Source organism: Bos mutus, chromosome 17 (genome assembly GCF_027580195.1).
Source record: "Bos mutus isolate GX-2022 chromosome 17, NWIPB_WYAK_1.1, whole genome shotgun sequence".
In the NCBI taxonomy this organism is placed as follows: domain Eukaryota; kingdom Metazoa; phylum Chordata; class Mammalia; order Artiodactyla; family Bovidae; genus Bos; species Bos mutus.
The window spans coordinates 51912084-51926846 of record NC_091633.1 but is presented as its reverse complement, the minus strand read 5'-3'; positions in this window follow the sequence as shown (position 1 = coordinate 51926846).

The window sequence follows — 14763 nt, the reverse complement described above, 5'->3', positions numbered from 1 at the left end:
ACCAATGAAGATGTCTGGTCATGGATTTTTGATTATTGGGAGTCCTTTAAGTTACTGATTCACTTTAATTACTCTAATCAGTCTGCTGGACCACAGTCTTGTCTAACTCAATGAAACTAAGCCACGCCACGTGGGGCCACCCAAGACGGGCGGGTCATGGTGGAGGGGTCTGACAGAATGTGGTCCACTGGAGAAGGGAATGGCAAACCACTACAGTATTTTTGCCTTGAGAAGCCCATGAACAGTATTAAAAGGCAAAATGATAGGATACTGAAAGAGGAACTCCCCGGGTCAGTAGATGCCCAATATGCTACTGGAGGTCAGTGGAGAAATAACTCCAGAAAGAATGAAGGGATGAATATGTATGGCAAAAAGAATACCCAGTTGTGGATGTGACTGGTGATAGAAGCAAGGTCCGATGCTGTAAAGAGCAATATTGCATAGGAACCTGGAATATCAGGTCCATGAATCAAGGCAAATTGGAAGTGGTCAAACAAGAGATGGCAAGAGTGAACATTGACATTCTAGAAATCAGTGAACTAAAATGGACTGGAATGGGTGAATTTAACTCAGATGACCATTATATCTACTACTGTGGGCAGGAACCCCCTAGAAGAAATGGAGTAGCCATCATGGTCAACAAAAGAGTCTGAAATGCAGTACTTGGATGCAATCTTAAAAATGACAGAACGATCTCTGTTCATTTCCAAGGCACACCATTCAATATCACGGTAATCCAAGCCTATGTCCCAACCAGTAATGCTGAAGAAGCTGAAGTTGAATGGTTCTATGAAGACCTACAAGACCTTTTAGAACTAACACCCAAAAGAGATGTCTTTTTCATTATAGAGGACTGGAATGCAAAAGTAGGAAGTCAAGAAACACCTGGAGTAACAGGCAAATTTGGCCTTGGAATACGGAATGAAGCAGGCCAAAGGCTAATGGAGTTTTGCCAAGAGAACGCACTGGTCACAGCAAACAGCCTCTTCCAACAACACAAGAGAAGACTCTACACATGGACATCACCAGATGGTCAACACTGAAATCAGATTGATTATATTCTTTGCAGCCAAAGATGTAGAAGCTTTATACAGTCAGCAAAAATAAAACTGGGAGCTAACTGAGGTTCAGATCATGAACTCCTTATTGCCAAATTCAGACTTAAACTGAAGAAAGTAGGGAAAACCACTGTACCATTCAGGTATGACCTAAATCAAATCCCTTATGATTATACAGTGGAAGTGACAAATAGATTTAAGGGACTAGATCTGATAGATAGAGTGCCTGATGAACTGTGGATAGAACTTCATGGTATTGTACAGGAGACAGGGATCAAGACCATCCCCATGGAAAGAAATGCAAAAAAGCAAAATGGCTGTCTGAGGAGGCCTTACAAAAGAAGAGAAGCAAAAAGCAGAGGAGAAAAGGAAAGAAATAGGCATCTGAATGCAGAGTTCCAAAGAATAGCAAGGAGAGATAAGAAAGCCTTCCTCAGCGATCAATGCAAAGAAATAGAGGAAAACAGAAGAATGGGAAAGAGTAGAGATCTCTTCAAGAAAATTAGAGATATCAAGAGAACATTTCATGCAAAGATGGGCTCGATAAAGGACAGAAATGGTATGGACCTAACAGAAGCAAAGATATTAAGAAGAGGTGGCAAGAATACACAGAAGAACTGTACAAAAAAGATCTTCAAGATCAAGATAATCATGATGGTGTGATCACTCACCTAGAGCCAGACATCCTAGAATGTGAAGAAAATGAGCCTTAGAAAGCATCACTATGAACAAAGCTAGTGGAGGTGATAGAATTCCAGTTGAGCTATTTCAAATCCTGAAAGATCATGCTGTGAAAGTGCTGCACTCAGTATGCCAGCAAATTTGGAAAGTGGCCACAGGACTGGAAAAGGTCAGTTTTCATTCCAATCCCAAAGAAAGGCAATGCCAAAGAAGGCTCAAACTACCGCACAATTGCACTCATCTCACATGCTAGTAAAGTAATGCTCAAATTCTCCAAGCCAGGCTCAGCAATACATGGACTGTGAACTTCCAGATGTTCAAACTGGTTTTAGAAAAGGCAGAGGAACCAGAGACCAATTTGCCAACATCCGATGGATCATCGCAAAAGCAAAAAGTTCCAGAAAACCATCTATTTCTGCTTTACTGACCATGCCAAAGCCTTTGACTGTATAGATCACAATAAACTGTGGAAAATTCTGAAAGAGATGCGAATACCTGACCACCTGACCTGCCTCTTGAGAAACCTATATGCAGGTGAGGAAGCAACAGTTAGAACTGGACACGGAACAACAGCCTGGTTCCAAATAGGAGAAGAAGTACGTCAAGGCTGTATATTGTCACCCTGCTTATTTAAATTATATGCAGTTTACATCATGAGAAACGCTGGGCTGGAAGAAGCACAGGCTGGAATCAAGATTGCCAGGAGAAATATCAATAAACTCAGATATGCAGATGACACCACCCTTATGGCAGAAAGTGAAGAGGAACTAAAAATCGTCTTGATGAAAGTGAAAGCAGAGAGTGAAAAAGTTGGCTTAAAGCTCAACATTCAGAAAACGAAGATCATGGCATCTGGTCCCATCACTTCAGGGCAAATGATGGGGAAACAGTCGAAACAGTGTCAGAGTTTATTTTGGGGATTCCAAAATCACTGCAGATGGTGATTGCAGCCATGAAATTAAAAGACACTTGCTCTTTGGAAGAAAAGTTATGACCAACCTAGACAGCATATTAAAAAGCAGAGACATTACTTTGCCAACAAAGGTCTGTCTAGTCAAGGCAATGGTTTTTCCAGTGGTTATGTATGGCTGTGAGAGTTGGACTGTGAAGAAAGCTGAGCACCAAAGAATTAATGCTTTTAAACTGTGGTGTTGGAGAAGACTCTTGAGAGACTCTTGAGGTCTCTGCAATGAGATCCAACCAGTCCATTCTAAAGGAAATCAGTCCTGGGTGTTCACTGGAATGACTGATGCTAAAGCTGAAACTCCAGTACTTTGGCCACCTCATGTGAATAATTGACTCATTGGAAAAGATTCTGATGCTGGGAGCAACTTGGGGCAGGAGGAGAAGGGGACAACGGAAGATGAGATGGCTGGATGGCATCACCGACTCGATGGACATGAATTTGAATGAATTCCGGGAGTTGGTGACGGACAGGGAGGCCTGGCGTGCTGCAATTCATGGGGTTGCAAAGAGTCGGACACGACTGAACGACTGAACTGAACTTAATATGTTGTAGTACTTCCTGATTCAAACTTAGACTATTTCACATTTCTCTGGGCTGTTCATAATATTGGCATGGACTGAACTGAACTGAAAAGAACTGAATTTTTCATAGTAAGCTCTTAAAGATCCTTATTTCTGTGGCATCACTTTTAACTTCTTTTTGATTTCTGATTTTATTTATTTGGGTCCTTTTTTGATGAGTCTAGCTAAAAATTTTTCAATTTTGTTTATCTTTTCAGAGAAACAGCTTTTAATTTCATTAATCTTTTATATATATTTTTTTAGTTTTCTTTTTTTTTTAATTTTATTTTTATTTTTAAACTTTACATAATTGTATTAGTTTTGCCAAATATCAAAATGAATCCACTACAGGTATACATGTGTTCCCCATCCTGAACCCTCCTCCCTCCTCCCTCCCCATACCATCCCTCTGGGTCATCCCAGTGCACTAGCCCCAAGCATCCAGTATCGTGCATTGAACCTGGACTGGCAACTCATTTCTTACATGATATTTTACATGTTTCAATGCCATTCTCCCAAATCTTCCCACCCTCTCCCTCTCCCACAAAGTCCATAAGACTGTTCTATACATCAGTGTCTCTTTTGCTGTCTCGTACACAGGGTTATTGTTACCATCTTTCTAAATTCCATATATATGCGTTAGTATACTGTATTGATGTTTTTCCTTCTGGCTTACTTCACTCTGTATAATAGGCTCCAGTTTCATCCACCTCATTAGAACTGATTCAAATGTATTCTTTTTAATGGCTGAGTAATACTCCATTGTGTATATGTACCATTGCTTTCTTATCCATTCATCTGCTGATGGACATCTAGGTTGCTTCCATGTCCTGGCTATTATAAACAGTGCTGCGATGAACATTGGGGTACACGTGTCTCTTTCCCTTCTGGTTTCCTCAGTGTGTATGCCTAGCAGTGGGATTGCTGGATCATAAGGCAGTTCTATTTCCAGTTTTTTAAGGAATCTCCACACTGTTCTCCATAGTGGCTGTACTAGTTTGCATTCCCACCAACAGTGTAAGAGGGTTCCCTTTTCTCCACACCCTCTCCAGCATTTATTATTTGTAGACTTTTGGATCGCAGACATTCTGACTGGTGTGAAATGGTACCTCATAGTGGTTTTGATTTTGAGTCTCTATTTCTGCTCAAATTTTACTTCCTTCCTTTTCCTAACTTTCTCTTCTTTATTTCTTTTTTGTGTAAGGTTACACTGCTTATTTGCTATTTTTCTTATTTCTTATTTCTTATTTCTATTTTCCATGATGTAGACCTGTGTCACCATGATCTTCCCTCTTAGAACTATTTTTGTTGCATTCCATGATTTGGAATTTTGTGTTTCTATTTTCATTGGCTAAAGTATTGTTTTATTTCCTCATTGACCCACTGTTTAATAGCTTGTTGTTTTATTTCTGTGTGTTTGTATCTTTTGCATTTTTTTTCTTGTTGTTAATTTCCAGTTGTATACATTTGTAATTAAAAAAGATACTTGGTATAATTTCAGTTTTCCTAAGTTTATTTAGCCTTGTTTTGTGGCCTAACATGTGGATCTACACTGGAGAATATAAAAAGAATGTGTATCCTGTGATTTTTAGTGCTCTTTATATATCTAATAATTCTGTAGTCCAATGTGTCATTAAATGCCATGATTTCTTTATTGATTTTCTTTCTAGATGACCTAACCATTACTTTAAACAGGGTATTAAAGTCATCTATTATTATTTTGTTATTGTAAATCTCTCTTTTTATATCTGATCATCTTTGCTTCCTATATTAAGGTACTCCTTCCTATGTTAGATGCAGAAATATTTACAAGTGTTATATCCTCTAATTGGATGAATCCTTTTCTCATTATGTAATTCCTTTCTTTGTCTCTCTTTATAGCTTTTTTAAAGAAGTCTATCTTGCTGATGTAAGTATTACTACCCCAGCTTTGTTTTCATTTTCACTTACATGGAATATCTTTTTTCATACTTTCACTTTTGGTCTGTGTGTGTCTTTAGGTCTGAGTCTCTGGTATAAAAAATATAAACAAGCCTTGTAATTTTATGTATTCTGTTATCCTGTGCCTTTGGATTGAAATAATTAATTTATTTACATTTAAAGTAATTATTGATAGGTGTGAGAAAAAGTGGTACAAAACTGACCATAAAAAGACACGTGTTTACAATATGAGAACTCAGACAGGAGGACAGAGCTTTGCACTGTTTGTCCTCAGCTGAAATTGTAAAGGGATTATTTCAGTGATAGCAAGGTTTCCGCTGAACTGTGTAGGGTCACAAATGACCACAAGATGTCATTATAATTAATTTTGAGGTTACAAATAAATGTTGGTAAATAGGTGATTTTGCAAGCACAGTATTCATGAAAAACGAAGATCAACTGTATATTCTTTGACTAGGCTGAATGCTAAGTGAAGGCATGCAGTATTGTTTGTGGCATTTTTATAGCACTTGTTTAGCAGATCATTCTCCCAGAGTTGGCAGGAGCGTTGAGGTCATGCATTTGAATCTCCAGTACCAAGAAAGAATCTGTTTATAATTTATCTGACACACTGTGCATAATCCTCAATGTGGGCATTACATGGATCCACAGCTCAGCAGTTCATGAGGAAATACAGTCTAATTGTAAAATAGATTATTGAAATGAAAGTTGATCAATAATTCATATCCATTTAAAACAGAAAAGCAACAAATCAAATAGTCCTATGCCAGCAGCTTTACATTTATAATATCACTAAATCTCTAACCATCTCCATGACAGATTATATTTTTATTTTGCCAAATAAGAACTCAAACTCAGAATGGTTTGTTAAGTTGCCCATAATTTCATAGCTAAATATGATGGAGAATTTGTAGTGATACAAAACTCGTATGTGTCAAATTGCAAAGTTTATGATTTTTCTTTGTATCATTTCTGCCCTTTGCCATGAACTTTTATCAATTTCTTTGACTCCACAAAAAAATTCTTTTAAATGCTGCTAATTGAAAAGTGTTGTGCTTTTCTCTGATATTATTCAATATTTGCTGATATTTCTGCCAGTTTAAGAAGCATAAAATAAAACTTCTCAAAAGCTTCTCAAAAACTTCTCTTGGAAGATAATTTAAGGGAATATGTCTTTTACTTCAGTTCAGTTCAGTTCAGTTGCTCAGTCGTGTCTGACTCTTTATGACCCCATGGACTGCAGCACACCAGGCCTCCCTGTCCATCCCCAACTCCCAGAGTTTACTCAAAGTCATGTCCAAGTTGATTTTGCCATCCAACTATCTCATCCTCTGTCACCCCCTTCTCCTCCCACCTTCAATTTTTCCCAGCATCAAGGTCTTTTCAAATAAGTCAGTTTTTCCATCAGGTGGCAAAGGTATTGGAGTTTCTGCTTCATCATCAGTCCTTCCAATGAATATTCAGGACTGATTTCCTTTATGATGGACTGGTTGGATCTTCTTGCTGTCCAAGGGACTCTCAAGAGTCTTCTCCAACACCACAGTTCAAAAGCATCAATTCTTCGGCACTCAGCTTTCTTTATAGTCCAACTCTTACATCCATACATGACTACTGGAAAAACCAAAGCTTTTCAGAATGACCTTTGTTGGCAACGTAATGTCTCTGCTTTTTAATATGCTGTCTGCTAAGTCACTAAAGTCGTGTCCGACTCTGTGCGACCCCATAGATGGCAGCCCATCAGGCTTCCCTGTCCATGGGATTCTCCAGGCAAGAACACTGGAGTGGGTTGCCATTTCCTTCTCCAATGCATGAAAGTGAAAAGTGAAAGTGAATTCGCTGAGTTGTGTCCGACTCTTCGCGACCCTATGGACTGCAGCCTACCAGGCTCCTCCATCCATGGGATTTTCCAGGCAAAAGTACTGGAGTAGGGTGCCATTGCCTTCTCCGAATATGCTGTCTAGGTTGGTCATAATTTGCCAAAGAGCAAGCGTCTTTTAATTTCATGGCTATGGTCACCATCTGCAGTGATATTGGAGACCAAGAAAATAAGGTCTGTCACTACTTCCACTGTTTCCCCATCTATTTGCCATGAAATGATGGGACCAGATGCCATGATCGTAGTTTTCTGAATGTTGAGCTTTAAGCCAACTTTTTCACTTTCCTCTTTCACTTTCATCAGGAGGCTCTTTAGTTCTTCACTTTCTGCCATAATGGTGGTGTCATCTGCATATCTGAAGTTATTGATATTTCTCCCAGGGATCTTGATTCCAGCTTGTGCTTCATTCAGCCCAGTGTTTCACATGATGTACTCTACATGTAAGTTAAATAAGCAGGGTGACAGTGTACAGCCTTGACGTACTCCTTTTCCTATTTGGAACCAGTCTGTTGTCCCATGTCCAGTTCTAACTGTTTCCTCCTGATCTGCATACAGGTTTCTCAAGAGGCAGGTCAGGTGGTCTGGTATTCCCATTTCTTTCAGAATTTTCCACAGTTTGTTGTGATCCACATAGTCAAAGGCTTTGGCATAGTCAATAAAGCAGAAATAGATGTTTTTCTGGAACTCTCTTGCATTTTCGATGATCCAGCAGATGTTGGCAATTTGATCCCTGGTTCCTCTGACTTTTCTAAAAGCAGCTTGACCATCTGGAAGTTCGCAGTTCACATACTGTTGAAACTTGGCTTGGACAATTTTGAGCATTACTTTACTAGCATGTGAGATGAGTGCAGTTGTCAGGTAGTTTGAGCATTCTTGGCATTGCCATTTTTTGGGATTGGAATGGAACCTGACCTTTTCTAGTCCTGTGGCCACGGGTGAGTTTTGCAAATTTGCTGGCATATTGAGTGCATCACTTTCATGGTATCATCTTTTTGGATTTGAAATAGCTCATCTGGAATTTCATCACCTCTACTAGCTTAGTTCATAGTGATGCTTCCTAAGGCCCACTTGACTTCACATCCCAGGATGTCTGGCTCTAGGTGAGTGATCACACCCTCATGATTATCTGGGTCATGAAGATCTTTTTTGTATAGTTCTCCTGTGTATTCTTGTCATCTCTTCTTAATATCTTACTGAAAATATTTTACTTAAAGGATATAATATTAAGTAATGTGTGCAACAAAAAATAACTGAACAGTTTTGAAATAATTAACATGGCGACTTCTTTATCTCTGCACTGAACTCTACCTAAATAGCCTTTTTCAATTAGTTAAATATAAATAATTACTTAGTATATACCCATGTCTTCCTTCTCTTTTTAACATATATATATATATATATATATATATATATATATATACATACACACACACATATTTGGAAGGCAATGGCAACCCACTCCAGTACTCTTGCCTGGAAAAGCCCATGGACGGAGGAGCCTGGTAGGCTTTAGTCCATGGGGTCGTGAAGGGTCAGACACGACTGAGCGACTTCCCTTTCACTTTTCACTTTCATGCATTGGAGAAGGAAATGGCAACCCACTCCAGTGTTCTTGCCTGGAGAATCCCAGGGATGGCAGAGCCTGGTGGGCTGTCGTCTATGGGGTCACACAGAGTCGGACACAACTGAAGTGACTTAGCAGCATATACATATATATATATATCTATACACAAACACACACACACGTGTGTGTGTGTGTGTAGTTTCAATAGAGAGAAATCATTCCCTCTATACATATAAAATCATATGTTTTAATTTAGGAATTATTCTTTATTTGCAAAAAAATAAGTTTTTCTAAATTATTTAAAGTAGTTTCAAACTTAACAGAAGTTTTCAAGCACAGCACAAAGGATTTTTTTTCCTGTGATATTTGAAAGTAAGTTGCCAATATGATATTCCTTAAAGAGCAACATCCTTGTATAAAGCCACAGTGCAACCTATACAAATCAGGAAGTCATCACTGATATTGTACTATCATTTTATCCTCAAGTTCTTTTCAAATTTCACTTTCTGTCCCAAAAGTGTTTTTATAGCAAAATTATTCATTTAGAATCACCTGTTGAATTTAGACTCTATATCTCTTCAAATTGAAGGTAGAGTCAGCCCTTAGTTTTCATTGACTTTCATGACACTTTTGAGGCTTATAGTCTGGTTATTTTTCCTGGTGGCTCAGATGGTAAAAGAATCTTCCTGCAATGCAGGAGAGCGCAGTTCAATATCTGTGTCTGGAAGACCCCTGAAGAAGAGAATAGCTACCCACTTCAGTATTTCTGCTTGAAGAATTCCGTGGACAGAGCAGCCTGATGGGATTATGAAGAGTTGGGCATCATTGAGAGATTAACATTTTCACTTTCACATTTAAAAAAAATTTCCCTGGAATTACGTATTTCTATGCAGATGACACCACCCTTATGGCAGAAAGTGAAGAGGAGCTAAAAAGCCTCTTGAAAGTGAAAGAGGAGAGTGAAAAAGTTGGCTTAAAGCTCAACATTCAGAAAATGAGGATCATGGCATCTGGTCCCATCACTTCATGAGAAATAGATGGGGAAACAATGGAAACAGTGTCAGACTTTATTTTTTTGGGCTCCAAAATCACTGCAGATGGTGACCATAGCCATGAAATTAAAAGACACTTACTCCTTGGAAGGAAAGTTATGACCAACCTAGATAGCATATTGAAAAGCAGAGACATTACTTTGCCAACAAAGGTTCGTCTAGTCAAGGCTATGGTTTTTCCAGTGGTCATGTATGGATGTGAGAGTTGGACTGTGAAGAAGGCTGAGCACCGAAGAATTGATGCTTTTGAACTGTGGTGTTGGAGAATACTCTTGAAAGTCCCTTGGAGTGCAAGGAGATCCAACCAGTCCATTCTGAAGGAGGTCAGCCCTGGGATTTCTTTGGAAGAAATGATGCTAAAGCTGAAACTCTAGTACTTTGGCCACCTCATGCGAAGAGTTGACTCATTGGAAAAGACTCTGATGCTGCGAGGGATTGGGGGCAGGAGGAGAAGGGGACAACAGAGGATGATTTGGCTGGATGTCATCACCGACTCAATGGATGTGAGTCTGAGTGAACTCCAGGAGTTGGTGATGGACAGGGAGGCCTGGCGTCTTGCAGTTCATGGGGTCGCAAAGAGTCGGACACGAATGAGCAACTGAACTGAACTCAACTGAACTGAATGTTTTCTCTTAGTTGGATTTCACAGAATAATTGCAGAAGTGATATTCTATCCAGTTACTACATCTTCTCGAAGAGTTGTGTGTGCATGCATGCTTAGTTTAAATAGTTAATTTAAAAATTAATATTCATATGGACTAGAACTTTTCTGTTTTATTCAATATGTTATAATCTTTTAATTTCATTATTGATTTGGGTGCTAAATTGTCTTAAATTTAGGCAATGGAGCCCTTTAACCTGGCTTCTCTGATTTATGTCACATGCAGTTATTTTTTTTTAACACTTTGTTCTTTCCTGAGCAAGTTATTCCACTTCGTGTGAAAAAATTTGCAGCACCAGCCTTTCTCTAAGGAATGCCAGTTACTTGTTGTTGTTGTTGTTTGTGGAAAATGGATTTAGAAACTGAGATATAGTGATAGATGTAATTGTTGCTATTGGGATGGCACCTCTTCCGGGCCTTTTCAGTGGAAAAACCTAGAGAATATTTGTTACAGAATTGTAGCAAAGATTAACTAATGTGATAAAATATGCTAAGTGGAGTCTGGAGTCTGTTGTATATTCCTATCATTGTTATTTTCTTTTCTGCCTTAATGTTTTGGCATGTGGCCTTTGCTTGATTCATTCTTTTTCTGTTTCTTCATTTCCTTCACTGTTGTCAGTTTCTTTCTACTCTTCTCAGCTGGCTGGCATAGCTGGTGGACTTCCAAATTTAAGTCCTAAAAGCTTACTGCTTACCAGTAAAGAGATCAGGAATACAGAAGAAAAGTCACAATTAAATGTTTACACAGGCCAGACCCCACCCCTGCACAAATAAATAACCTGTTAAATTAGGTAAATATTTACATAACTTGCCATTTGAAATCTAGCAAGTTGAAACACAGAAGTCTCAGTTAAATAGGTAAATTGCCAGTCACCACCAGCAAATTTTGGCTATATAAAAATACTTAGTGCCAGATTTGCCACTCAGTTTTCAAAAGATTATGGAAATTAAGTGAAACCTACCAATTTTAAATTTGTCAACTAATTATTTATTTGACTTAACATTTTACATGTTAAAAATATACATGTCAGCATGGCATGAACTGAAAAGTTTTTATTTAAATAAAGTCAGGAAATATTTATAGCTCAGTAGATTGAAGTTACCAGAAAAATGGCTGCTGATTTGCTCCTTTTTCTTACAAGCAGATATGTGTGTCGAATATAAGCCAAACTTCCCATTTTTATACTTGAGTGATGTTGTTCAGACCTTACTATGTGTAAGGAAAAATGCTAGACATTGCTGTGGATAGATGGATAAAAATGCTGGATATTCTCTCCTTAAGACATTATAGCATTGTAAGGGGAAGGAGAAGTATAAGGAAATAAGGAAAAAGGAAAAACAGCCCTTGAACTAAACTAGAATATATATGATGATAAAGTAGAGAATTATGGTATTTCAGATTAGAGAGAGGAGATTAAATTGAACAGATAAAGCTAAAAAGAAAAAAATAATGTTCCGTGAATTTAGCAATTAAGCTGATTTATTAACATTTAGTAAAATGGAGATTGAGAGGCAGAGATCAGCATGAAAACATGTTGGTTGAGGAGGTAGAGAACTTGAGGAGGATTTGTAAGGCAAAACTATGTGATAGGTCTAAAAGTATATAAAATAGCATGAAGATCATGACAGTCAAATTTATTTTAACATGATATGATGGGTACCAAGTGGTACAGCTCTAAAGAAGTGGAAATAAATTTAAAAGGAAGAGGATCATGAGAAAGTAAAATTGTCATTTTGTTTGAATGGGGGGAGTGGAGAGCTAAAGAAGAAAAATGAAAATTTCCCATATTTTCTGTTCTAAGTGATAAGGAGTATGTCTTTAATATAACAAGAGTGGAGAAAAGTTGTTTTGTGAGGAGCAAGATGGTTAATTCATATTTTAATTATAAAATATAAAAATTAAGTAATTAATTCATTTATTCTTTAGAAAATTTGAGTAAAAACAATGTACCAAGTGCTGGATCTTGGCAATCGATGTAGAGGAACAAATAAGGATGGGTCTTGTCCAAGGAAATTATAATGTAGTAAATACTGTACTAGAAGTAGGCATATGGTACAGCTGAAGCACAGAAAATGGGCAGTTGGGAAAGACCATGTGGCTACAAAGAAAATGCAGCCATCTGAAAGCCAAGGAAGGAAGGTGCAAGCTTGTGGTGTAGGAAGAGTCTGAATTTACTTCCTCTCATGGATACAACAGTATATTCCGACATATGGATCAGTTCCCTCTGAAAAGAATCTTAGAACTGGCTGAACAACACTGTTCTAGTAGTTGCAGCATTCTGCTTCTGGACTTCAGGCAGTACACAGGCACAGATAAGCTGCACACAACTGTATATATCTGCATATTTTAAAAGATGCTGCCTGAAGGTGTGGCATCTAATCAGCCTGAAGCTAGATGTTAAATGAGATTTACCTCCTTGGAATAGTGACAGGCTTCAGCACATCCTCAATAGCAGGAACATATCAAGAATTAGTCAGGTGGCACCTGGCACAGAGCTGAGGTAGATAAATGTACTAAGTCCTACCTTCCCACACAATGGAGGGCCACAACGGGATCAGCAAGTGCCTTGAGCCTCACCATCCCCACATAGAAGTTGACCCCTAACTGGGTCTGGTGAGTGCCCTGAGCTCTGTCCACCCCTCACAAAGACCAGGCCACAACTCTGCCAGGCAATTGTCCCAAACTCCGGCTTCCCCATGTAGCAACCTGGCCATAACACAGCCAGCAGATGCATGCAGCCCACAGAGGTGATGCTTGTTACAAAGTGCCTGGTTCTGATGGCAAGGGAAGATCAGATGTGTGGTTATTAGAAGCAGTGAGTAGGAGATGGGGAATTAGATGAAGGCACAAAATTTCAGTTATAAGTAAGTACTAGAAGGCAATGGCACCCCACTCCAGTACTCTTGCCTGGGATATCCCATGGACGGAGGAGCCTGGTAGGCTACAGTCCATGGGGCCGCTAAGAGTCGGACACGACTGAGTGACTTCACTTTCACTTCTCACGTTTATGCATTGGAGAAGGAAATGGCAACCCACTCCAGTGTTCTTGCCTGGAGAATCCTGGGGACAGAGGGACCTGGTAGGCTTCTGTCTATGGGGTTGCACAGAGTTGGACACGACTGACGCGACTTAGCAGCAGCAGCAGCAGCAGAGATGTAATGTACAACATAATTAACATGATTAGCACTGCTATGTCTTGTATGTGAAAGTTGTTCAGGGTAAATTCTAAGAGTTCTCATCACAAGGCAAATACCTTTTCTTTTTCTTTTATTTTATACCTATGCAAGATAATGGATATTCATTAAACTTTTTATGGTACTTATTTCATGATGTATGTAAGCCAAAATATTATGCTGTACTCCTTAAACTTATACAACACTGCATGTCAATCAATTCTCAAAACTGGAAGGAGAACAACAGAAAACATAGAAAAGTTAAAAAAAGGAAAACCTCACCAGAAAAAGTAAATAAATAATAAAGGTTGTAGATTAGTCACTTATAAAGCAAGTACAAAGACTAAAAAACCAAAGTAGTAAAATTAATTAAAAATGTAATAACTAGTTAAAAGATAAATAAAAGATGTAAAATGTGTCATCAAAACCATAAAATATCAGAGAGGGGCAATGAGCAACAATATAATGCTTTGAAGTGTGCTCAAAATTAGGTTACTTGAAATTATAATGAATATTATATGCATAGGATATTATGTGTGAACTCACAGTAACCACAGGGAAAGACTTTATATTAAATATATAAAATGAGGTAGGAACCTAAACATAAATTAGAGAAGTCAATAGAACCACAGAAGCAAAAGAAAAAAAAGAAATAGAGAAGAAATACAAAAGCAGTAGCAACCATGTAACAAAATGGAAATAAGTTTATACCTATCAATATTTATTTAAAGATAAATTGACTAATCTCTCAAATCAAAGACTTGGGTGGCTGAATGGATTAGAAAACAAGATACTGCTATATATGTCTCTCTAATCACAGTCCACTCCAGCACTCTTGCCTGGAAAATCCCATGGATGAAGGAGCCTGGTAGGCTACAGTCCATGTGGTTACAAAGAGTCAAACACGACTGAGTGACTTCTCTTTCACTTTCATAAGAGACTCACTTTAAAAGTGAGCACATTCACAAACTAAAAGTTAAGCGATGGGAAAATATATTCCATGCAAATGGAAACAAACAAACAAAAAACACAAAAAACAAAAGCACGGGTATAGCTATACATATATCAGAACAAATAGACTTTAAAATAGAGAGTGAAATAGACAGATAGGTGGTGTTGTTTTTGTAATTTAGTCACTAAGTTGTGTCTAACTCTTTACCAGCCCATGGACTGTCGGCTGCCAGGCTCCTCTGTCTATGGGATTTCCCAGGCAAGAATCCTGGGGTGGG